This window comes from Ailuropoda melanoleuca, chromosome 16 (assembly GCF_002007445.2).
Source record: "Ailuropoda melanoleuca isolate Jingjing chromosome 16, ASM200744v2, whole genome shotgun sequence".
Lineage (NCBI taxonomy): Eukaryota > Metazoa > Chordata > Mammalia > Carnivora > Ursidae > Ailuropoda > Ailuropoda melanoleuca.
The window spans coordinates 22,269,003-22,295,483 of NC_048233.1; the positions used below are offsets into that span (position 1 = coordinate 22,269,003).

The 26,481-nt window shown below is 37.4% G+C and overlaps 1 protein-coding gene across 9 annotated transcripts in view; it reads right to left on the reverse strand.

The window, feature by feature from the left end:
* The window catches only part of SOX5 (SRY-box transcription factor 5), a 960,947-nt gene that overhangs the window by 767,343 nt on the left and 167,123 nt on the right, over window positions 1-26,481 (reverse strand). For all 9 annotated transcript variants that reach the window (XM_034644599.1, XM_034644605.1, XM_034644606.1 and 6 more), the window contains one exon: window positions 17,009-17,085. The gene's annotated coding sequence lies outside the window, so the exon portion shown is untranslated. The remainder of the gene's footprint in view (window positions 1-17,008; window positions 17,086-26,481) is intronic.

The following is a 26,481-nucleotide window of genomic DNA, read 5'->3' on the forward strand; positions in this document are numbered from 1 at the left end:
GAATTAACTTATAAGGGTGGGGTGTGTGTTTGTGTGAGAATGAAGTGACCATATCTGGGACATAAGAAAGCATTCAATAAATATAGTAGATATAATTTTTAAATTATACAACTGACTATCGCCTACATTGTTATATTATAAAATTCCTGCACCCAGTCCTGAAATTTAAATACCATCAATTCACTGTCTCTTACGGTCTATGGATTACATGAAAATTTAGAACTATAATAAACTTCCTCATTAGTCATAATTTTCTGCTTTATCATCTGTACCTCTAACCTTGTGTTATTCACGTTGTATCCTCAAGTCCTAGCAAAATATTTGGCACACAGTAGACATACAACAAAATATTTAATAGCTTTGGCAGTGATTCTTAATATATCCCTAGTTAGGATTCTACAACTTGCTTGTCACTTCTGAGCAGGGTTCTATGGGAATATTCCAGGAACTCCTAGAAAAAGAGTTAAGAAATGGAGAGGAACTTTGATATTTTTCTGTCTGAGAAGCAGTCCCAGATCATTAGCAGTTTGTAGAGAGCCACCGAATTAGAGTGGCCTTTACGTAACTAGGTTGAAAGAACTGCTTAATTCCTTTCCACTATATTTAAAGTATCATTTTTATTGTTATTAAAAATTGCTAATGTCAACTGAATGAACATGTTACCCAGTTCACAGCAGCCTAAACTGCTGAGGTAAGAAATTATAATGAATAGTTATTAGAGTGCAAACCATTACATGAATGCAATGGGGAGTCACAGAGCAACAACTAGATAATTTCTGTCTAACTATTGGGTAATTAATGCAGTAAGAAAATAACATGTACATATTGGAAATGAAGAATTATAGATTATTTGCACTTATTTTCTTTCTGTGGCAATTAAATTAACTATCTTTGATTTCTCACCTGTTACCATGGTTATTTTCAGTGATCCAGGTCATTAATGTCTTGAATATAATAGTTACATTAAAATTACAGCTCTTTCAACTTTGCAAAAAGATTCTAAAGGTACTGTGAAAAAGAGAGCTGTTGGCTTAAGGGAAAAGTGCTGCCTGTTGAATGAAATTGTTTAATCATCTTAAAGCTAAGAAGTCCCTTACTTTGTTCCTTCCTGATTTCCTCCACTAGTATTGATGAGATTTTGTTCATATAGGGCAGCAATGAATGGACAGGTGTTTTTGTGACAATAAGTTTTAACTATGCTATTAACTACCTGTTTATGTTATTAATTCTTCCTTCCAATGATGAGAATAACATTTCTCTCTACTTCACTATAGAAAATTCTGGGAAAATAATATGTATTAATTACATGATGAGAAACAAATATTGAAACAAAACCAACACTCAATTCTTTAAAAAAAAAAAAATGTGAATAACAAACTGAGCTCCAGTGGGACCATGACAACAGGGCTCAATGGGATCATGCCATGGATCACTGCCATGAGCCTTTTCTCTAGAACAAATACCCCACTAATCATGACTAGTGCTGACTAGAGAGAGTCATGCTGTAAAAATCAAGGCTGTATTTTCCTAATTCTTATTTTTCTAGTTGGCTTCTGTTTTCAAAAGTTATTTTACTCAGACACTATGGGTTTATTTTTTCATCTAGTCAAGTATTAACTTGTCTGGGCCTTGACTTTATGTTCTTCAGGCCTTTGCGTTCTTCTCTTGTTAACGCCTTCTCCCTAAAGTACCCATCTACTCTCCAGCATCCCCTTAATATTTGTGGACCCAGGACAAGAGGATAAATGGAGGCACCCCCTCTCTGTGGCCAGCCCCTCTCAAGCAGCTGTCCCTTAGCCACCCCTGGACCTAGGAAGAGGCGTGAAGTGTTTGGACAGGGAATTACAAAGTATAAATTTCCTGGAGCATGTCTAGAATAGGGCCTGGTAGATTGCTCATCTACCCAGGAGTGAAGGGAACAGCCAGAGGGGGGTGAGGAAGAAGGCCCTCTAACATACAACGTACATGACAGGCGTTCCAGTTTCCCAGATCATATTTTACAAAGAATATGATATGCCTGAAAAACAGACAACAATAAATACGCTGCCTTAACTAAACTCCCTATCTCTAATCTTCTCTGTCTCCAAAAGCTGTCTTCCTGCCAATAACCTGCATCAATGTGTTATGTCAAGACAGGAATCTGACACGATGATTGACCAGTTCAGATACAAGATTTGTGTACCCTCCATGGAACAACCTCTTTATTTGAGCAAACAAGGGAGTTCAGGAAATGGAATCTTCATTTCCTGTAAAGAAACTTTTGAGGGGCCTCTTCTCTACCCATACTTCTTGCATTGAGTTATGCACTATTTTACACCTCATCTCAAGAGCTGCAACTAAAGCAACTGCATTTACAGTCCTCGTTAACCTCGGAGGAGCACAGAAAAGGGTTGAACCAGGCATTCAGATGTTACCGGAACAGAGAATGAGAAATAGTAGTAGGTTGAGAGATTACCAATTCCAGACTGCTGGAAAGAATACACGTGGCAATGAGGGAGATGTCCCTGCGTATACGAGTACTCTTCTTCTATTGATTCACTTATTCTTTTACTTAACAAATATTTCTTAAGAACCTACAATATACTACCCACTGTTTGAGGAATTAGGGGATCAGTGATAAACAAAATTGTCAAGGTCCCTATTCTTACCAAGGTTATAGTCTTATAGATTCGATTAAAATTAACCAAGTGATTGCATACATATAAAATCATAAACTGTGAAAAATGCTCTGAAGGAAAATGCAAGGTATTCTATTCTAGTATATAATAGGTAGACTCAATCATACCTGGGGCATCAGAAAAGGCTCTCCTGAGGAAATGTCATTTCAGCTGATCTGAAATGAAAAGCTGGACATGAATAGCCTACTAGACAGAAAGAAATGAAAATTCAAAGGCCCTAAGATGGAAAGGAAATATACCATGTGAGAAACTGAAGGACAGCCAGTTGGCATAGAGAGCAGAAAGTGAGGGAGTTCTGGAAGGGCAGGATAGATCGTGCAGGGCCTTGCAGGCCATTGTACACATTTTGGTCTTTATTCCAAGTGCAATGGGATGGGAAGGGGAAAGACCTATGATCATATCTGCATTTTTAATCTCTTGGCAGTACTGAACATCTACTAGAGCACAGGGTGGCAAGAGATATAGAAAAGACTCTCAACTGGGAGGTTATTGCAGAATCCAGGAAATATGGCACCTTGGCCCAGATGGATGGTGGGGGAAATAAAAAGTTGACAGATGAACAATATTTCAGGAGGTTAGATCAAGCCAGGATATCAAAGATAAATGAAAGGGAGGGTGATGCTTGATTTCTGGCTAACACAAGATGCATGATGTCATTTGTTAAGAGAAACAAATTTGGACAGGTGGGGAAGAGTTCAGTTTTGCATCTGAAGGTCTATCATTTTCATGAGAACATGTTCATGATTGATATCAAAAAAGAGAGGTCCAGTCAAGAAGTCTTAAACTGAGGGTAAGAGGAGAGATTCTTTTGACTTTTTATTGTTTGTTTGCTTCTCTTTTTTTTTTTAAAGATTTTATTTATTTATTCGACAGAGAGAGAGACAGCCAGCGAGAGAGGGAACACAAACAGGGGGAGTGGGAGAGGAAGAAGCAGGCTCATAGTGGAGGAGCCTGATGTGGGGCTCGATCCCATAATGCCGGGATCACGCCCTGAGCCGAAGCAGACGCTTAACCGCTGTGCCACCCAGGCGCCCCTGTTTGCTTCTCTTTTTTTAATAGATATTTTATTTATTTATTTATTTATTTGAGAGAGAGAGTGGGAGCACACAAGTGGGGGAGTGGGGGAGGGTCAGAGGGAGAAGCAGGCTCCACGCTGAGCAGGGAGCCCAACATGGGGCTCAATCCCAGGACTTTGAGATCATTACCTGAACCAAAGGCAGACACTTAACTGACTGAGCCACCCAGGCACCCTGTTTGCTTACTTCTATCAACTCAACCTAAGAATAAAAACTAGTAAGAAACTGTACGTGTGCATGTGTATTTTGACTCAGTTTTAAGCTTAAAACTTTTTAAAACTTCATTAATATAACGAAAGCTGGAAAAGATCACACAAATTATATAGGGTTGAAAAATGTGCTCCCCCAAAGCTTGTGATTTGCCCAAAGTTACTCAGTGAGTGAATGATACTATTAGAAATCAGCCCAAATTCTACTGATAACCAGAGACAGTACGTTTCCTAGCCTGGTTGAGAGCCCACATCACCTGGGGGCCAGGGGTAGGGAGTGTGGCATGGATCTTATATATAACACATGCTGGACCCTCATCCCTAAGATCCTCTTTCAGGCAATCTGGAGTGGAGTCCAAGGGTCTGTACTTTTAAATGCCTGCCAGGTGTTGATGATTGGCCAGATTCGGGATCCAGTGTATTTAATACTCCATACTACCTTTCCTTAGACCATTTTATAAGATTTTTAAATAGATATTTTAAAAAACATTTTTTTCTAATTAAATACTTCTCAGTTTATAAGGCAACTAAAAGTGTTCACTAGAAAAAGTATTCATCACTGGAATGAATTCAAAGATTGAAAATTCAGTTTGACATAGATGTGAATGACAAGAGGCTTTACCATTTCTATGGAAGAATAACATATTTCCAGTACAAAAACAATCCATCATATATACTTCCTTTTTATAAAATAAAAATCCCTTGGTTGTGCTAAGAATTTTCAGAAATTTAAAATAGTTTTGTACTTGTAAATGTCTAATTTAGTCATTTCACTTTAAGCCTTTTCTTTTCTGAAGAAAGATACAATAGGTCAAAATCCAGCCCAATTTTATTCTTTGCATACTATAAAAACTCAAAATGATAAAAAGGAAAGTGGAGGGGGGATGTTTTATGTGTTACAGCGAACATTTTTGTATAAACAGCATTAATACCAGATTTTATAAACAATGTACACAAGATAGTAAACTTGGAAAACTGAGCAAAATTGGATACCACGGATAAAGCATAAAATAATCCTTTAAGTATCACTAATCAATCTAGACTTCAGTGAAAGGAGTCACAGAGATCAAAGTTAAATGAAGCAATCATGAAGGACATAAACGAAGGCACGGAAGGGTGCAGGGATTGTAGGTAGGGGACCAGCACATCTGGCTTTAGTAGAGAGATGAATATAGTGAGTTATTTTTGTCTGACTGACCATTATGCCACAGAAACATGCAAATGCTTTCCTGGTTTCTTTCTTTTCAGATTCCATAGCACCTTTGTTTCTCTCTGTTCCTCCTCCTCCTTCTCTCTCTCTCTCTCTTGGTGGCCATTAACTATACTGACAGTTTGACAGGCTGAAATAAGGAAATAAAACACTTAAACATTGTTTCTTGATGTATGCATTCATCTCTTCTGCCAAACACAGATATTGAGGAGATACTTCACTCCTCCTGTCAGCTCACTAAATTACACCCCAGCTCACAGGCAACACCGAGCTCAGGTCCCTCAATCTCAGTGCAGCTCCAATCCTTCCAGAAGAATATGCAAAGGCTTCCTTCTTTTTGCAGAACTACTCCCTTTATCATTTTTAATACCAAATTTTCTTAAGCTATGGATTGGATTCCTAAGAGTTGATTATTTTCCTACTTTTTAAAAGGTGTCAGAATTCAGTTTTATTTTTTAGAGCTCAATGAGGCAGGCAATGGCAAATGAATACTAAACCATTGGTTAAAGGGTCTACCTTTTTTTATAGCCGATGAAGAGTTCTAACCTTTCCAAACAAGATACTAGTTTAACCTAACACTGATTTTCTTGATAGGTCCAGTGATCGGCAGAAAAAAAGGTTGATCACGATATCCCAAAAGACCAAAAATAGTAGATGCTTCTTCCATTATTATTTGCATGTGGCAACGAAAGTCAGACTTCTGTATAGCAAACTTGGAAAGTCTTACAAATAGTTATGAATTTATTCCAGAGGATATTGCTGTGGATTAAATTTTGAGAGAATAATAGATGAGAGAGAGGGATAAAAGGAGGGATCATGACTTTCAATTGGTTATTTACCTCCCTCTAACCACAATGAATATGAAGGAGAAATTTCAAACTGAAATATTTAAGAATTTAAAACAGAAAGGACGATGGATGTAAACCACTAACCCTTTTTCTTTGCTTCAATTCTCTCAACAGCACTGATTTAGTAACTACTATGCAGAGTGCACAAGTGCATACCCTCTGAAAGATACTAAGGGCACTCCCACCTGTCTCCTGCCTGGCTCCTAAGGAGCCTGAAGTCCTAGAAGATAAGCCACAGTCATAAGGGACTAAATGCAAGGTGGAAGCTGTTTCCAAATGGAGGTACAGATAAAATGCTATGGAAATTCAAAGCAGGGAGGAATACCCCTACCCCCACTATCCACCATTAGGAATTCACAACTCAGTTGGCTAAGAGATCAAAAAAATTCCCCTCTTATAAGACTTCCATATTTCATTTTAATTACTTGTGTTATGTTATGTGCCTTCTCCGTCAGGCTGTAAAGTCTGTGAGGCCCCATGCCTTGTCTACTCTGTTCACGACTATATTTTCAAACCTGACACACAGTGGGTGGCATGTAATGTACTCCCAATAAATATTTGTTGAACGATGAGTGAATTATCTTGTGATAATAAGCAGTGACTGAGTCTGAATCTCTGGTGGATGGTTTTTCTGAGTTTCTGATTCATGTAATTTGCTACCTGATTAAATATGGCCAATGAAACAGATGGGAGACTCGCGCTAAGCTGCTGTTCACCCCAATGATCATAGATACTATCTTTAATTAGCAGCATTGCCAAAACATAGCCATGACCAAATGACCAGTTTTGTAGAGCTGAGCGTTTCCTTTTACTCCTAAGGAGCCTCTTTTGCAATCTGATAATTTTCAATGATGATTAAGGACTAATCACAAGGTGATGCACAAGAAAACTTTCTGCATTGTTTCTTTCTCTTCTTTTACTTCATATTTTTGTCAAGGAAAAATACTTTCTAAAAATGTCCTTGCACCATCTTCCAAGAATGATAAGCCAGCTATTGTTAATATAAATTATCAATAGAAGTGAAAAGTTACCACGGTTTTAAAGATTATAAAACAATAAATGAAAGGGTCATTAAGCAAATCCATTTGAAGACTAGCTCAACCAGATAAGATTAAATTATTTCACAGTAAACTAGTATCCACATCATTTTGCTTTATCCAATGTTATCTGAAATAATATTAGCTACTATTTACTAAGCGTTTATTTATAGGCACTAGGCATGGTATCACGTGAATGTTTCTTCACTAAAGTCTCAAGACTATCTTATGAAAGGGGAATTTTTATCCCCACATCACAGATAAAAAAACTGAGGCATGGAAAGACTGTCCTGCAAGTTAAGGAATCCAAGTCCACCGCAGTCTGAAACTCCAAACCATTTCCATTCTAACTATTCTGCTCTCAGCCATCATTATATAATACAGTGATTACGCTTACTTTGGCTTAAAATTCTCAAATATTTCACAAGGAAATTCTTCTCAGTAGTGGTCATAACTTCAAGCTTTTTCAAGTCAGTATAACATGCAAAATACAAACTTACTTACCTGACTTAAAAATATATCAATGATAACATAACATTCATTATCTCATGAAAAAAAGTCTGAAACAAGCTATCTGATTCAAAATACCATTTTGATTATGGAATAGGGGATTATACATGAAGCTAGGGCTGAGAAAAGCCGTGAGAGCTGGGTCTTGCTGGGGTTTGAGGGTAAGTCAGGACATAAATAGCAGGACAATTTTGACTAATTTCTCCTATGCCTCTTGCTTTTGCTTTGTCCTACTGTTTTCTGAAATGTCTTGGCAATCTCTTACCTTTCAAAAATGTTGAAAGGGACACTGGGAAAAAAAAAAAACTGCTCTTCTTTTCTCCCTTAGTCATATGTTTAGGTGAGGTATGAATAATTCTGACCACAAAAACTACACTCTATTGTAATATATTGCCTTCTAACAGTTTATTCTGGATTTAACAGATGAAAAGAGAAACCCTGCTTTTGTCATGTCCCCAGATACCTCTCTAAATTTAATTAACATATATTTTATCAAGGGATAGGAAGAAGGCTAAGTTTCATCAGCAACTTCTGAGACACCAAAATGATTCTATGCATATCCCACCCTTGACCAAAAAGACACTTGAATACTCCTGAGACAAAAAGATTATCTCTTTCACCACACTTCCATCTATCCTCAATTCTATTTTAAAAACAGAATATTCACTCATTGTAACACTAGATCTTTACCTCGTAATATAGAAAATAAAGGTCGCAGAGAGAAAATGGAGAAGACAGTGGAATTGTCTAGAGACAAGGAAAAGAAGGAAGGAAAAAAAATGGAAGGGAAAGAGACAGAATCTTTTGTTTATTCCACACCCTCTGGTAAAGTTAGAGGTTTGCTTTAAGATAAAATTGCCTCTTTCGGTACTCAATGATATTTTATTTCTATGCAACTTCCTTCTCAAATAGGTTAATTACAGAGGCAATTAGTCTAGCTACACACAGGATGTCACTATTCCCTTATATAAATAGAAATAGCACACATGTTTCAGGCAGAGAAAATATCTGTAAAGACCAATTTCAAATGTAATAGAAGTTGTGTTGAGAGGTGCTATTTTGCCTAGTTTGAGTTAAATTTCATTGTTGCCGCCATCCTTGTTTATTGAGCAGCCTTTCTGTTTTACTATTACTGTGGAATAGGAAGGTCTGCTCAACTCAGAATAAAAAAATCCAAAAAGGAGAGGTATCATGGCACAAGGTAACTGAACAGGAATAAGTTAAGGCCTTCTTATTAGCAAGGCAAATAGATAGGAAAAAGGGAGCTGGAACTGAAAAAGCTAATTCTATATTAGTTTAAACAAATGTTCTGACCTATACAGCTCCTAGGTTTTTTGTGCAAGTACTTTATTTTACATACTCAGAGTTTGGAAATTAGTGACTACCAGAGTTCTGAGAACCAAAGGGTTCATACCACAAGAAGCATTTGACGTGAGCTTTTCTAAAAATTGGACATATGCAGCTCCGGGTAGCACAAGACAATCCTGGTGACACACATGGAATTCATGGGAAAAGTTAAGTCACTAATAATGGCATCCATTTTAGCCTGAAACTTCTAACAACTGATTATTGCTTATATGTTTATCAACGCCAAAACGATAAAGTGCTTCTCAAAGGAATAAATTGCTGTATCTAGTTCTAAATACATATTCATAGAGGGCACTGTCTTTCTTGATGGTAGCTACCCAGGAAGACAAAACTGCAAGACACTAATGACACACTCACATCTGTGGTTCATTAGCTCGCTTGTTTACTGTGGCAATAGTGAAAGCAAGGTCCTCGGGTCAGATCCTCACATTAACCAGTGCATTCCTTTCTCTTCTTGGCCATCGATTATTTTTCACTCACTTTTGACTGGCTGTCTCAAATAAGACTTGCCATTGGTCACAACAGGGCCAGCGAGAGATACAGGGGCCGTTAGTACAAGAAACAGAGGCTCAAGTTCTATTTCCTACTAAACGATGGCTCTACTACATTCTTTTCATCCATGAAGCACTACATACAGCTTACAGTCAACCTGGCAGGGCGCACTTCAACCCCAGCATCTCTCTGCCTCGCTCTGAATCCTGACTCCACCTCCGACTAGCTGTTGAGTCACGGCAAGTTACTCAATTTCTCTTTCTCTCTCAATTCCCTAAGCTGAAAAATGGGTATAATAATAGCACTGGCTTCATGAGGTACTTAGGAGGCTTAAATTAGATGCTACTGGCAAAAAGAAAGTCCTCAGTAAATGATAGTTACTATAAGTATTCTGCACTGAACAAAAAGCTATGGGTTTTTTCTGATATTACGTGTGTGTGTGTGTGTGTATTTAAATCTGGAGGTCTTGCATTTAAATTTAGCCTTCTTTAAGACAAAGCAGAATTTTAAATAGTGGTAAGATTCTACAGAATCAGTGAACTGAGGTTTGCAAATCCCTCTATCCGCACAGAATCTTCCCATCGTCTAGGCTGGTACAGCGGTCTTGCTGGGATTTCAATTCAGCTTACCTGACTGGACAGCAGCAGCAATGTAGAAACAGACTTCCCTCTTCTAAAATGAATCCAAAGCTACTGCTGATGACACAGGAATGGGCAGGGACTGGAGTGATCTCCCTTCCAGAAGGCGAACAGAGCCACTGAGAACTTCTGAAGTAACTTTTTTGTAAAAGATCATTGGCTTTATTGCTTCTATTTGACCTTTTTGCCCTATTTCCTCTAGGGAGTTTGTGAGTGGGTGAGTAAGTCAGCTTTGCAGCTAGGCAAATAAGTTGTTTTGACTATAGTGCCTACAAATATAGAGATATCTGCATATGCATATTCTTTCCAATGCATGCACCAGGATAGCTCCAGAAAGTATGACAATTAAAAATGTACTGCTGAAGTTATAAAGGAGCAAATTAGGATATTTCTCTCAATGTAACAGTCAAATAAATAATGTTTGCTATTACAAGTCACACACACACACACCACACACTGGTTTCAGTCTCATGATCTTTTCACATGGGATTGCCTGATGAAATTTAGTCTTTTGTGGAGGATAGGAACCTCAAGGTTTTAAAATTACTGATCTTGTATTGTCAGCCCCTGCAACAGCTGATGTGAACTGGCTTCATGGGGACCAGATCAATTGTGTAGACAATAGTACTTAAGAGGGCATGGGGGAGGGGAATCAACTGAAACAGCCCACGGAATGGACTCTAAAATCGCTATCAGAATAGACACTATAAACACAATAGAATTCTTCACAGCCCAGTTCTTCTTTACACAAATTAGGGCGTAGAACAATTCAAATCAGCCCCGACGCCAGGACTGTGTGATCAGGTAAGCAGATGACACCAGGGTTTAGCAAAAAATTGCTATGAAGCTGACTGGCCAGTTATATGGCTGTTATACTCTTTCCCCTCTACCTCAACATTTTAGATGAGTTTGGTATTTAACAATTACTCAGATATAAAATGATCAATTATTCGGAGGTTTTTTTTTTTTTTCCAAATTCTTTAGGATCTTAGAAAGAAAATCACCGTTGACTTTTCATGGTAAAAAATTAGAGCTATTCGTGTAACAGCATTACACGTATTACAAAATGGCCAGTAGAATCAAGCGGTTTGTAAAGCTCCATTCCTCAAACACTTCATTCACAGAAATGCAAAAGAAAGAAACTAAACATTATTATTTCTATACACACCTATTGATACAAAAAATTTATAATTGCATAGTTGTTAACCTATTAATTTTAACGTATGTAATTTACCCTTATTTAATATGATGTGATGAAAATTTACCTGTGAAGTGGCATCTAACTAAATGTTGCTGAATTGGTTTCACTAATACTTTTCTCCTGTTTGCTCTGCTTTTTCCCCTTTTCTCTTGGTTGGCTCTTGACTTTACTGGGCAAAAAATAATAATCATTTAGATTCATCTTTTTACTACATACAGTTTCAGTTTCCCCTCTCATTCTTTCTTCTTTCTGCCATTACCCCTGGAAGATAGCCAGAAGCCATGTTGGAGAGGTGCCAAGATGTCCTGTTCTTGTACAGTTTGAGCGACTCTGTGTATATCTCTGCTTGGCTTACCTAAATCACCACTTACAATATTGAGTAGACAAAGCAGGTTGGAATAGTCAGCATTTATAAGTCAACTGGTTACATGATACAAAAATATATAGCCAACTTCAGAATTTATAGCAATAACATTTATGTATCGTGTTACTCCTAGAACAATCCAATTTATAAAGTGCCTATCATGTATACATAAGGAATAATCATAAATCATTTACATTAAACAGTGTCAACTAGCAAAACACAACTTTCCCCCTAAATTCTGCACACTAAGATTAATGAGGTTTTTGAAAGGAAGCACACTAAAAAAAAAAAAAAAAAAAAAAAAAAAAAAAAAAAAAAAAATCAAATCTGATTCATCCTAGGTGGAGAACATATCCATATAAAGGAGCAGGTGTCCGTAGTATGATTTAGAATACCTATGGAACATCTCTGGAAAATATTAACTTTCTCTGAAGTAGAGAGCCGTCCACGAAGTAAGCTGGGAATGTGGCAAGAACCCAAGTCTGTCACCAACTTCAAGATTTCTTTTTATTTCTTTCTCAGTAAAGAAGGGATTTAAAACAAATAAGCAGAGAAAACTTTAGGCCCTATTTGACCAGTTGTCTGACATGTTTTCATCTACAGGCACTTGTAGAAAACGTGGGAAAGATTATGTAGATTACCTGCTTTGTCTCCTTGGCTCCTAGTTGGAGAGAAACTCCAATCAGTGACCAAAGCTATCAAAAGTTCTAAAGTGAAACTCAAATATGTATGTGGATTTTCTCCTGTTCACCCCTTAGCTCATTCCCTATTCAGACAGGCAGCTGTCTTAGAAATGTATGCTTTGGGGTCTCACATTAAACCCATTCCTTCTCCTTAAAAGGCCCTTAAAATAAATAATAGGGAATGTTTTGACTGTTCACATCTGTAAAAGCATTTAATCTTATCTGAAACTCTCACCTACACAGCTGAATTGGACATCATGTAAAAAAAAAATACAGTATGGATTGTTCTTACAAGACTTTGGTCCTCTATCTTTTGTCTTTAGGAAGGATTACAGGAGTGACACTTTCTTCCTGCTTTAACTCACAGCCTTAAAAATATCTATTGATTTGTTTTAGCCAAATTGGAAGAATAACATTTTAAATGATGTATTTTTAAAAGTTTGCTCTTTTAAAAAAACTCATTTCTCCGAACTCCACTGATGATAATATGACTACGGAGAGAACCAACTCCCTAGCTTGATTAAATATAAAATTGAACCTGAAAGACAGAGAAATGTATAGCAAGAAAATCTGTAAACTAGTTTTCAATGAATGAACTACCTGCTGTTTCATATTCACAGATAATTGACACTGTGTAAAGATATGCTGTAATCTAAAAAGCAAAACAAAACAAAAACCACACACACACACACACACACACACACACACACACACACGGGGTAGTTAACAGATCAAAAAAGAACCAACTTTTCAGTTGAAGCAAGAACTGGTGGTAAACTGAGGTTTTCAGGAGGAGTTTCTAAAAATAACATGTCGGTGTGGAAAGCCAGATACATTATAGCCTTTGCAGAAATATTGTGAAAAGTGGACACCCTCCAAAACAGCTGTAGCATTTCAGCAGCATTAGTGGTTAGAGAAAAATATAATGTCTTTCTTCACAACTGAGAATACTGAACTTAACAAGGAACAGTGACAGTCACTTTAGTCAAAAGTAGAAGATTTAGGGTAAAAAGCTTATCATTTATGAGGAAGAGTGTTAAAACCTCCGAGGGTTTTTGCTTGTGTGAAGAGACAACAGGTGGCACAGTAAACCCATCTTCAATTAACATGTTTATTCTTTAAAAATATCTGGCAATCATGGAATTTCTTTCCATTTTTGAGTAATATCTTGATTCACTTAAGAAAAACTCCTCTTGTGTTCAGAGACGCAACTTAGAATCCCAGGCTAACTCTTGCTTGTCAATAAACTAAGAAATTTAGGTAAAAATAAAGCATATTTATGACTGTTACCTTGGCAGCTGCTATGTTAGTGTCCACATCATTTAAAGACCAATATTAATGAAAAGTACACAATCACTACATAGGCATTTTTAAAGTATCCTCATTTTCCAATGATTGACCTATATTTTCTACCCATTTTCTTAAGATTTCTCAAATAAAAATAATTTTTAAAGAAACAACTGACATCACCCAGATGTTCTAAAGCAAAATACAGCTAAAAAGAAAAAAAAATTAGCAAATCAACAAGTAGTTTGGGCCAATGATCTAAAGGATATTCTTTACAAATCACTTTCATAGTGATTAATATTTTTTCCAAATAATAAATATTCATCTCTAAATTTCTTTTATTTGAATGTAGTTGACACACAATGTTCCATTAGTTTCAGATGTATAGTATAGTGATTTCACAAGTTTATACATTATACTATGTTCACCACAAATGTAGCTGTCATCTGCCCCCTTCCATCACTATTACAATATAATTGACTGTATTCCTTATGTTCTGCCTTTTATTACATCATTAATACTTTTTTTTAACTGAACTGAGTAAACTGAAGGGATTTAGGATGCACATAAACACGGGCCCCCATCACAATAAAATGTGTTGAGCCAACACTGGAAAACTTCTTTTTATCCCAATAGAAGTCTTCCGACATTGTCAGTTTAAAGTTTTTACCTTCAATAAAAGATTTTGCCTCTTTTCCTTGTACGCAATAATAGTTACAGAAACACCTTCAAGGTGAACCACTCATTTCTACTTTAGCTAACAAGAAAATACAACTTCTTGTTCATTCTTAATTTGATATTATCATTTAAACATCTAGTTTATATTCTTTTTGTCCCTTTTCTCAGGAAACAATCTAAGTAAAAACACATTTTCCTGGATGGCTATGGTTATCAACACTGTCTTTTGTTTGTTCCAGAAGGTATTGATTCATTGTTACTTTTAAGAGTTTCTTAACCTAGAATCCATGGATTGCAAGGAAATCTACAGGCTTCTGGAAATATATGCAAAATCTCATGTGCTTATACCCATTGTAATTTTTCTTCTGACAGCAAATTTAATATAATTTAATTATTTATTTATTTATTTACTTACTTACTTACTTACTTATTTTGCTACCTAGCATCCATATACCCTCTTTCTGTTAAAAGTAGCCCTTTCCTTCTGGGAGGCAATCCCAATGCCTAGCCCATGGAAAGTGATAAAGCTGACTCTATCTCTTGCTCCAGGAGAGGGGCACAGGATTAATCTGTGATCTAATCAAAGCCAATTAGTACAAAGAGACTTTTGATGGGGCTTCTGGGAAAGAGACTCTCTTTTTCCTGTTTGATCTGAGTGAAACAAGAAGGTGCCCAGGCTGAAGCAATGCTATCGCCACCATCCTGCTCCCAAGTGAAGCCAGGACTGAAGCTGTCCTACTGCAAACTAAGAAATGGAGAGAAGCTGAGTCCTGCTTACATTATTTTAGTACAGAAGTTAGCTCTTCCCCTAGACTTTCCACGTTTTAATAAATAACACAGGCACCTGCACGCACATTCATATCATCTTACGCCCCAACATATGCATAGCTGACTCCTTCCTTCTTCAGCTTAACTGCTACTGTCTCTGACCTTTACTATCTAATCAAAATTCCCCTCTCTGTATCTTTACATCTGTCCATCCTACCTGTCTACATATTGTCAAAATCATATGCCATATGCTGTTTCTTAATTTGGCGCACAGGAATTTGGTCAGTTTTCCAGTCCTTTTAGTCAAAGTATACAAGTACAGGATTGTCTTCCAATTTGGGGGAGCGGGGAAGGAGGAAAACAGATTAAAAACTGAAGATTCAAATAGACAGCCATTTTGTAAATTTCATCAAGGATGGAACAAACTGAGATTTTTTTATTAGACATATACAAGAAAATGTATTTCAGTCAAGCAAATATCTTTAGCATAGATTAGAAGGAAAGGATTTGTATGCATTTTAATCTCCATTCCAACCAGACTTAGCTGACATAATTATGGGGCCCCTAAAAGTAACTGCAGGGGTTTAGAAGCACTTGCCACTTCCTTTGAACTGGCTCTATAAATGCCAAGAGTGAGTATTTCAGATTAAATGAACAGATTAATAAACATCTTGGAATATCCATCAATAAGGTTGATTTATGCTCTATTGCCAGCAGTAATTCAAGGAAATGCCATGGTATTCAAAAAATATTTCATGTCATTCTCACCATTTTGCCAATGTTATGACACCATGTAAGTACGACAGTATCTATATTCTTTTGCTGTTCTAACTATGCTCAAAGCCAATAGATATTAAACCACTTTAAGTTTACATGGGCATCAGCACAAGAATCGCTCATATTTATAACTCTGATGAATGGCCTTTCATTTATAAATTTATAGTGTATCCATAATTTCTTTAGGGAACCAAAAGGTTCATTCAAAAAATTGCCACAACATTTATCTATGCAGAGATGATGGATATGGTTTATAAAATTAAATGCTTTTAAAAATTAAAATCATATTGCCAAAAAAAAAAAAAGACACTTTTTTTTCTTGGGTTGCTCACATTTTAAAATGATCCCAACTGCACTCTCAGCACTAAAATGCTTAAGCTAGAGAGCATGTTAATATATGTATTAAATAGTCCAAATATATTGTTGTTAGTGTTGTGTAGTAGCAGTATGAACTACTGGACATCAAGTTCACTTAAATTTATTATTTTATTTTCTAATTTTATTCCTCTATATTGAGCTATAAAATAAATAAAGTATAATTGGGATATAATATTTCTTATTTATATTATTGCATTTACTGTGTTTGTTTCTTCAGGACCACTCCCAGCACACTGTATAGTGTATTGTAAGCATGGGCTATAATAAACTATAACTTAAATAAAGTACAAATTTGCCAAAAGTCAACATTAACTAAACAAGGAATCCTATTTTATCCCAATATGGACTTTGCTCAATTGGAGAAATCAGTGAAGTAGGAGAAAATGAAAGGTACAACTGATCACTAAAGTAACCAATGAAAAGCAGAGTATCAACATTACAAGTGTGAAGACGAAATGCACATTGTTGTTATGTATGATGTGCTCTGATGGCATTCCTATTCTCCCTTCGTTTGCCCTCATGTACTATTATTAGTAGGAAATACAGACAAATCTCAGTGCTATGATTTCCCCCCCGAAGGCAAAGGAAGTAAAACTACTTTTTAAAGATCTATCCTATTATTAAAGAATATATTGAAAAATTAAAGCTAACTAAAAATTAGTAACTTTATCATTAGCTCATCCAGTCAAAAAAAATTATTCCACATGCTTGCAAAATTTGTAGGCAAAATATTTCTTACAGATTGCACTCTCTCTATTCTGCTTAAAACTAACATAATATTATAAAATAATCAAGAGTTTACATACCCCAGTGGATCGCTAGCTCCTTGTGGACAGGAACATATTTGTCATCATCTTTGGGTCACCAGTGGCCACCACAGCACCTGAGATATAATGCATACCCCATAAATGTGTTTGAATTAATTAAATGATACAGTGCTCACTGGAATCCATTTGGAAGGTATGAATTCAATGACATAACCATTCTATATAGCAATCCTCTTCCTCTGTATCCTACATTATTAAAATAGCAATGCATATTCTTACACATTTGAATGACAACTTTGTCCTGAAAACAATTCTCAAGAATAATTGCTTCTAAGTTCTTATTACATTATATATTCTTATTGCCCGTTGGTTTTGGGGGAGGCAATAAAGTGTTTAAGATCATATACTTTTGAGTTAGGCTGACATTAGTTTAAATCCTGGTTCCACAATTGACTATTTATATGGTCTTGGGTAAATCTCTTAATCTATAAATCTCAGCTTATCTTCAAAAGAAAAATAATTACAGCATCATTCTAATAGTGTTCAAAAAATTAAAGGAAACAATGCTTAGCATACCGCCTGACACAGAGTAGACCCTCAATAAATAACTACTATTTGCATTCATTTCTCTTTCCCTCCCTCCTTTTCTGTGTGGTGAAGAGTTAACCTTATGCAAAGAAAGATCTGGCCTTTGTCTTTGGCTATTAAGACGTGATCTCTAGGTCCTCCAAACGTCACATCTGGCAGGAGCGTCTTTGCTTGACTGAGAGCTTTGGCCACAGGACAAACAGCGTGATTTTGGATGGAGGCTTGGGGCCATGCAGTATCAATTTTGCCTCTGGAAGGAACTGGAGACTAAAGGTATCAACCCAACAGTGACATCCAGGAGGGGCTGGAGCCTACAGGTCAGCAATTTGGGCAGTTTGTGATCACATCCATTAAAAACTCTGGACAATGCTCCATGCATACTGCCATATTGATGCTGGGAAAGTAATGCATCTGACTCTATAAGGAGAGGACAGTGAAAGCTCTGTGGTTGGTTCTTCAAGCCTCAAACTCTGACTCAGCCTTAGCCTTATTTTTATCAGCTTGCGACTCAACCTTATATACTTTCTCCCCTGGCTGATTTTAATTTGTATCCTTTCCCTGAAATAAACTATAACCTTGAGTATAACCCGTGTAAGTGAATACTTCTGGCACATTGTCAAACCTGAAGGTGGTTTTAGAAACCCCTCAAACTTGCAATTGTTGTCAGAAATGAGGAATACGTGGGGAAATGTGTTTGTAGTTGACTGAGTTTGTAGTTGACTAATTGTGCAATTAAACTCTTGTACCTTCCTTATTTAAATCTAGAAATCCCCAAAACTTTGAAAGATATCTTACTTTATCATTCAAATTAAGTTAACAAAGCTCTTACTATTAAAAATCACTTTGAAGTGATTGTGTTTATGTATAGATTATATGGCATTGTTTTATTTTTCCTTGCACAAACAATAAAAACCACCCCCACTGTCACGCCCCCAGTAATAAATATAGAAATGTGTTTTTTTTTTTTGTTTTGGTAATGTGAATGGTAGGAATATACAGAAGTGAATGAGTCACAAACAAGTAAAATTTTTAAAGATTAGTAATAGTAGATCTGCCAAGGTCAGATATTAGAAAATTAACTTCATTAAAAGATGTGCTAGTTTTCAAACAAAATATTAATTAAATCATACTTTTATTTTTGCTTTTCCTAAGTGCTTAGATTACATTCTGCAAGATGCTGTTCACAACTTGTTTTTGTTCTTTTTAAATGTTCTAAATAAAAGTTTGGTAGGCGGAATTTAAGATGCCCCTCCCAAATTCTCCTAATTGGGAAACATGCTCCGCATAGTCCCTAGAAACGTGAATATCATGGATTTTACTCTCCCGAATAGGTTATATTATATAACTTCAAAACAGGGAAACTACCTGGGTAGACCTAACCTTCTAAATCTTGATCTAGAGGTTAGAGACAGAGGAAAAGAGAGATCTGAATCATAAAGAGGACCTGACGCACGGCTGCTAGCCTCGGATGGGAGAGCACCTACAGAACGTGTAGTAGCTACAGACAACCCCAAGCTAACAGCCAGCGAGGTAACAGGCATCCCAGCTCTTACAACCACAAAGACCTGAATTCTACCAACAAGAATGAGTTTGGAAGCAGATTTTTTCCCTCCAGAGTGTGCACTTAAGAACTCAGCCAGGCCAACCTTCATTTTCAGCCTGTGATTCTCTGGGCAGAGAAAGCCACACCATGCTGGACTCGACCTGGAGAACTCCGAGCTAGTAAGTGGGCATTGTTTTAAGCCACTAGGTTTTTAATAATCTGACACACACCAACAGAAAATTAGTACACACAGGAACAAAACTGCATATATTTTACCGACCTCTCTTCAGTCTCTCGCTGTAAAAACAAGTATCAGTTATGTGCTCGGATTCATGACCATGTAGACCCCAGGTTGCCATAGCCAATGCTGAAAATTCATCGACTCACTCTGAACAAGAAATACAGAAAAGACGCTATGCCATAAGCTATAGACTGAATGTCTGTGCCCTCCAAAAATCGTATGCTAAAACCAAATGCCCAATGTGATGTTATTAGGAAGTGGGGTCTTTGGGAGGTGCTTAGTTCATGAGGGTGGAGCTCTCAGGAATGGGATTAGTGCTATTATCAAAGAGACCCCACGGAACTTCCGACTCCTGTCTACCATGTGAAGTTACAGCAAAAAGATGGCCATCTAGGAAGCAGGCTCTCTCCAGACACAATATGCTGGTGCCCTGATTATGGGCTTCCCAGCCGCCCTAACTGTGAGAAATAAATTTCTGTTGTTTATAAGCTATTCAATTTATGGTATTTTTATTATAGCAGTCCATATGGACTATGACAAAAATGTATTTATTGCCTATAAAACAGATCATTTGGAAACCTCAACTCTCTATCTCCTATATGAAAGTTGTTGAGGAAGTAACTCTTAAATATTCTGTGAATTATCTCTAGATTTTCTTGGGCCATCTTAAGAGGTGGGAACAGTCAGTGCCCATGCCTTCTTGAGACATACATGGGAAACTACCATATGTTCAGTGAAGAGTGACAGACTCTCTAAGTATCTGGAAAGAGGTCGGAGATCACTTAAAAGGAATCTCTCAGGAACCTTCATAGAACATGTTCCCTGTCTCATTCTCTTTTCATTCATTACTACAATGCTGCCATATTATTTTTTATAAAATACATATTTCATCATGTTGTACCCTTACTCAAAATTACCAATTTTGATGGCCCCCAAGATAAAGTCATTCATCCATTTATACACTAAATACTGAAGTATGTACAAGACGCCAAGTTCTATGCTAGGTGATAGAGACACAATGATCAGTATGACAGACAAGGTCCTGCTCTTCGCTGAGCTTCGCTCTTTCAAAAATATACTTCCCATCTTACTCATAAAAGACTATAATTAATCTTCAATCCCTAACTTGGGCTTCACTCCTCTGGGAAGCCCTCTTTGACACTTCTAGGCAAAATTAGGCAACCCTTCTCTCCCATAAAATACTGTTCCTAATCATAAAATAAAATTGACCATATTGTATTAAAATTGCATGAGATTGAATGCCTGCATCCTCCATAAGCAGAATATAAGGAGAAAATTCAGGAAGTGTATATATCCCAAATTCCTAGAGTCAAAAAAAGATCATGAATGAGTAGCTCCTCTTGGGAGGAGCTAACCCTGGATCTACTCCCTTCCATAGGGTAGGATATACAATATTTACACATAATGGAGAGCGAGTGTTCTAACTTGAGAGTAGGAACTAGGCTGGGAGGTAAGGAATGAGAGCCCATGAAATAATCTGTGCTAGCCCACACATCTTCAGTATGGATTGCTGTGATGATAATTCCCCCTGACTCTCTATACTCTCTATCTCAATTAGGAGTTCCTGGAGGTCTGGCCCTTTGTAGACTCCAGTATGCAAGCTGGGAGGTCAGCTACTATCTAAACAAAGGTGATGTTAATCAGCTTACCTGGTGAGACAACAATTTTGGATGACAGAATTTGAAAGTAAAAAGTTGTTTAAGGATTTCCAAAAATCCCCTGTGAAAAAACAAGAGCAAAATGTGGATCCTAACAGAGCCAATATAGGAATTCTCATGTACTTACGGAGGAAGGGGAAAATAAGTGTAGCACAAGGAGAGAGGCAGAGCTCAGAGACAGGGGCTAGGCTTTCTGCATATTTTCTTACTAAATTGATAAGGAGGTGGGGCAGAAGAATGTCAACTGGATAAAAGGAATCCAAGGACCTATGGACTGAAAGTTCTCTTTCACGGATGTCATTTGTTGGGGAGGGGATGGAGTAGGTCAGAAGCCTTTCAGAAAATCCCTGTTGTAAGTTTTGTACTCATCTAACTTGGCGAAGGAGAAATAAAACACTGGTGAAGGAAGATTTCCAGATAGACTGAGTTAAAATCAGTTATTCTTCACAGGTTGTGTGCATGTACAAAGAGTCTAAAAATTTCCAACACACACACACACACACACACAAACACAAGCGTGATACAGAGAAAGACTGAGAAAGCCTTGGGATGAGAAAAGAAAAGGGAACTCGAGTTCAAGGCAATGGTAGGTCAGCAACAGCCACTCTGGCTCAAAATCAAGGTGGGGCCCACTACATCATCAAGAACATAGGCCTCTATTGATAGAGACAGTATCAGAGGGCAGAAGCCAGGAAGGAAGGATGCAGAGGACAACCCCAGGGCCAGCAGGCACAGGTGTGGTGCTCCACACTCCCGCGCCAGCCAGAGTGATACATAAACCCCTCAAAGACAGTTTCGTTAGTGCAGACAGGAGCAGAGTCAGCACGAAAGTGAGGTTTGTGAGGCACTTAGGAGGGCACAAAATGTAAGCAGCATCCCTCTCAGGGTCATATAACTGCAGGGCTGCCACCAGAGAGGGCTGCCTCCTTCCATTTTACACCCAAGGTGCCTTGCTCACCCCAGCCTAGTCTAGGCCTGGGAAATAGAAACAACAACAACAACAACAAAACCAGAAAGAGATAACTTGATAGTGAGGACACTGAATTCTTTTGTGCTATATTATATTTACTTTTGATTGCTTTTAAATCTGCCCAATAGGGTAGGGACTCAGGAACAGGAATACATTATGGAAACAGCCCATTTTCTTTCTATATTATAGTAGCATTGGATACATTGTGACTCAATTAGATGTGTCTCAAAAATTATAATAATGTTTTATCAGATTATTTTTCTATTTAAATTACCCAAATCACTATAAAAATCTTTTTTTTTTCTTTATACTTTATACATTGTCTAAGCATATCAGGTCTACTTCTTCCCATGCTGTTGAAAACTACATGTTACCTCACTCAACATAGGAAAAAAATCAAGAACATCAATTTCTTAAGGGTCAGGAAGAAGGATGACCACCTGCACTCCCTTGCCACCCTGAGGCATATTTCCTCATGTCCTCCTGTGAAGTCTGCCAAAAAAGACACAAAATCTAAAATCTGAAATCACGATAAATCTTAAATACTCTGGCAATTAGCCTAATTTAAACCATTAAGATGTGTGCTGTGGCTCCTTTTACAAATTTCAAGAACTTTCACATGTTCTATTTAATAACTCCATAGGTAGAAGTACTATGTTGGAAACTGCCATGAGGACCTGCAGGTTTTACCTTTGTACCGTACTGACTAGCTGAGTGTTCTTGGACAACAAGCTGAGTTGTTCTTTCAGGGTATTATATTCATCACATTGAAGGGCGAACCTAACCACGTTCCAAAGTTCCACCTGCTCTAATATTTCCACCTCAAATAGATAGCACCTTCCGATAGTACCATAACCTAATACATGAATAAGGCACAAAAAAGTTAACTAATTGGCCAATCACAATAAAAGAACTGGTAGCACAAGGAATTAGAGGCAGATATGTTAAATGAGATGGGGGAGGGGATGATCCACAGTCCTCCTAATCAAACACATTGACATTGTATAGGAAGGACTATGCACTGGCCTCATGCTAAGTGCTTTACATGTAATACCTAGCTTAATTCTCAAAACAACTCTATAAGTATGGACTTCTATTATACCCATTTTATGGACAAGAAAACTGGCACAAGAGATGAAGAAATATGCTCAAGATCACACAGCTAGAAAATCTTTAGCTAACTATGACACTCCTATTATTTGCAGCCAAAAGAATTCACTTAAAATACAGCAAAAAGTGCAGGACAAAAGAAATTCTAGAATCACCACATATTAGAAATGTTCAACATAGCCATTTCTGAAAGTACAGTTAAAGAAGACTGCAGAAAGAAGCTATTGCTCAAAAAAATTATTTTCATGAGGTGGTAGTATAGAAATGCATACAAAGCTGAAACTGGAAAGGATATAATCATTTCTTGACTGCATTCTACAGGGAGAAAAATCAGTTTACTAGGGTAATGGCAAGACTGTGCCTGGAACCCAGGCTTCTCTTTTTTTAGCCTAGTGCTCTTCCTGGTCTTTTTCTAAAACTTTTGGAACAGGCATTGTGGCTTAGAGTGCAGACTCCAAAGCCAGCCTGCTCAGTTTGGATTCCTATTCTCACTCACTAGCTGCATGATCTCTGCCTCAGTTTCCACATCTACAAGATGTAAGGACTAATACCTATAGGATAGGGTTGTTGTGAGGAGTAAAATAATGAATACACATCAAACACACAGGACCATTCCTGGCACCCAGTAGGGACTGAGTAAATGTTGGTCTTTATTATTACCATGATAACACATGTGGAAAATAAGGAGGCCAAAACATTAACAGTCATTCAACAACACAGAGAAGAGAGCACAAAAGTCTTCTTAATAAATACCATTTGAGATTTATCCATCCAAAAAGTCTATTCCTTCTCCCAAGCACACCATATAGACAACAGAGAGTAAATTTTTGTTAGGACTACAGATAGAGGAAATGAGAACTCATTTACTAGCCAAGTTTTAGAGAGGAACCCTAGCTTCCAGTCTTAGCTCTATCATTAGTAACTGGATGTTGGAAAACCAGACCATGTCTCCAAGTCTCAGTTTCCTTCTTGGAACTTTCCTACCTAGGGATACTTCTGGAGGTTTCTCAAATTTCATTCATAACTGAGGTCAGAAAGATTTCTTATATTAATTTTAATTATTCTAACTAAGTGAACGATGTATAATCTTTAATTACGAAATCTTTTGTTTTCTTGCTTTGCATCAGATTTCCTGCCATTATTAATGTGGGCATGATTATAGGAAAACATGTATAATTTGCAATTCAAAGTCTTTAATCTTAAAAGGATCCCATGGGTGGAAGAAATGGGGAACAAGTGCCCTAGGTCTGTCCCTTGCATAGCCCACCACTTGCTCAAGGGATCCTAACTCATAAAGGAGGAGGGCTGTATAGCTTTAAAATGACTTCATTCCCATATTTACATATTTTTAATAGGGCTATGATGAATCTCCTTCCGCTTGACTCCTATTTTGAGCTGTGATATTTTAATCTCCATTCTTGCTGCAACTTAGCAGATGAATGTGCAGTGTGACAGAGCTCAGAGGAAATAGTATAAATAAAGCAAAGTGGAGCTATGACATCTCACATTTTATAGCTTTTTTATTGTAGCCGAAGCATAAACAGAGCACAGCTGTGTTATACTTACCGCTGTGAGCACTCCCTCAATCCTCACCCCCTATTGCTTTTAAAAAGACAGTGCTCTTATTCAGAAAGCTTTGGCTGTGGGTAGCATGGCCCCACCGGGACAGCCTCTACCCCAAACCTCTACATTTGATACGTTTCTCCTCTTACAGACGTAGATTTGTCATGTTCCGTATCATTCATCCAACTGAAAACCAACACGTCAACTGCAGCCCACACTGCAAAAGCACGCTATCGGAAGATAACTCCACAACCAAAACTGTAATTGTCATTCCTTCTCAACACATGCACTGCGCCCAAATAATTTCCACACTCTCTTAATAGAAGACACACAACAAGCTAGAAGTATTCAAAATAGTGCACTCTCTTAATGAAAACCCCTTTTAAAATGAAGAAGTTGTATTTCTCACTTTCAAGTTAATTCTTAGTCATGTCTGGGTGAAAGTTGGAAATGCCAAAAGGGTGAAATAGAGTGCGAGTTAGAAAAGTGGTGTTGAGATGTGCAACATAATTCCACTGGCTGACACAGTGATCAGGTTGTGGAATTCTTCAGGCCGGTTACATATTTCAGGAAACCTGGAGAAGACAGAGTAAAACAAACAGCAAGCACCTTCTACACTCGGACAAATAAGAAGTCATGTATACACAGAGCTGATTAGCCCAGGATAAGCCCCTGATCAAAGCAAAGCCAATCAGAGTCCTTCCCTGAGATATTTTATTTCAGTAGGATGGAAAAAGCAGCCAGCTCTAAAATTCCTGAGCTGTCATCAATGGAGACATTTCCTCCCCTACAGAGAAATCTCCACTGCAGGAAGAAAGAGTAAAGTCGCTACCTAAAGTGACAGGGAGACAAGAGAAGGAATCAAACCCTGACAGAATATGGCTTCTTGCTCCCAACTGCTCCAAAGGCCAGTCTCCATTTCTGCCTTCCCCGGATTTGGTAATTTGCCTTCTCTATATTCCTTTACCCAACAAATTCCAGCTTTTTCTCTCAAGCTGCCTCAAATCGGGTTTTATCACTTAAAAAAAAAAAAAAAAAGGAATCCTAACTATTACACCTTCTAGAAGAGACTTTTTTTTTTTTTTTCCAGTTGGGTTAGGATTTATTCTTCCTTTTTCAAATACCACCACACTACTTGTGGGAAGGAAGGAAAACCCTCTGGGCTTGTAAAGGAATGTGTAATGAAAATTCAAAAGACACATGCATCCAAGTGAAAAGAATATAGGGGCATAGTAGCCGATACACCAGTGAAGTGAAATGAAAGACAGGAAGATTGATTTGCATCATCATTAACATGGAAGGAGAAAAGCACAAGAACACAATGACTGCAAGAACCACCTCCATTGACAAACATAATTGTTTCGAAACAACAGGCCCAACTGGGCTAACACAGGGGCAAAGTTGGTACCCCAAGCTTCTCAGCTATCTATCCGCCCTAAGTTGCTCTTCTGCCAAGCTCATTGTTTACCAAGCTGCCAGCCCAGCCCAGGGATCTGATTAGCAATTTGCACTTTTGTGAGAGGATTAACAGAATTCCTTTGTTTTGATGTCGGATTATCAAACTGCATCTTTAAAGAGGTGTGACCTCATCCAGATTCATAAGCCTGCTCCCTTGAGAATGACTTGAATTTTACTATACTTGCGCAATATATAATTTCATAAAGGAGTTACTGTCAAAACATGGTACTCAATTCTTGATGTGTGTGAAGAAGCACATTTGTAATGTAAATAACCTCAGAAGTTTTGTGATATTTTAAAATAACCCATCTGGTGGGAAAACAAGGATTTTCAACCCATTTGGTTCCAGCACTGTAAATT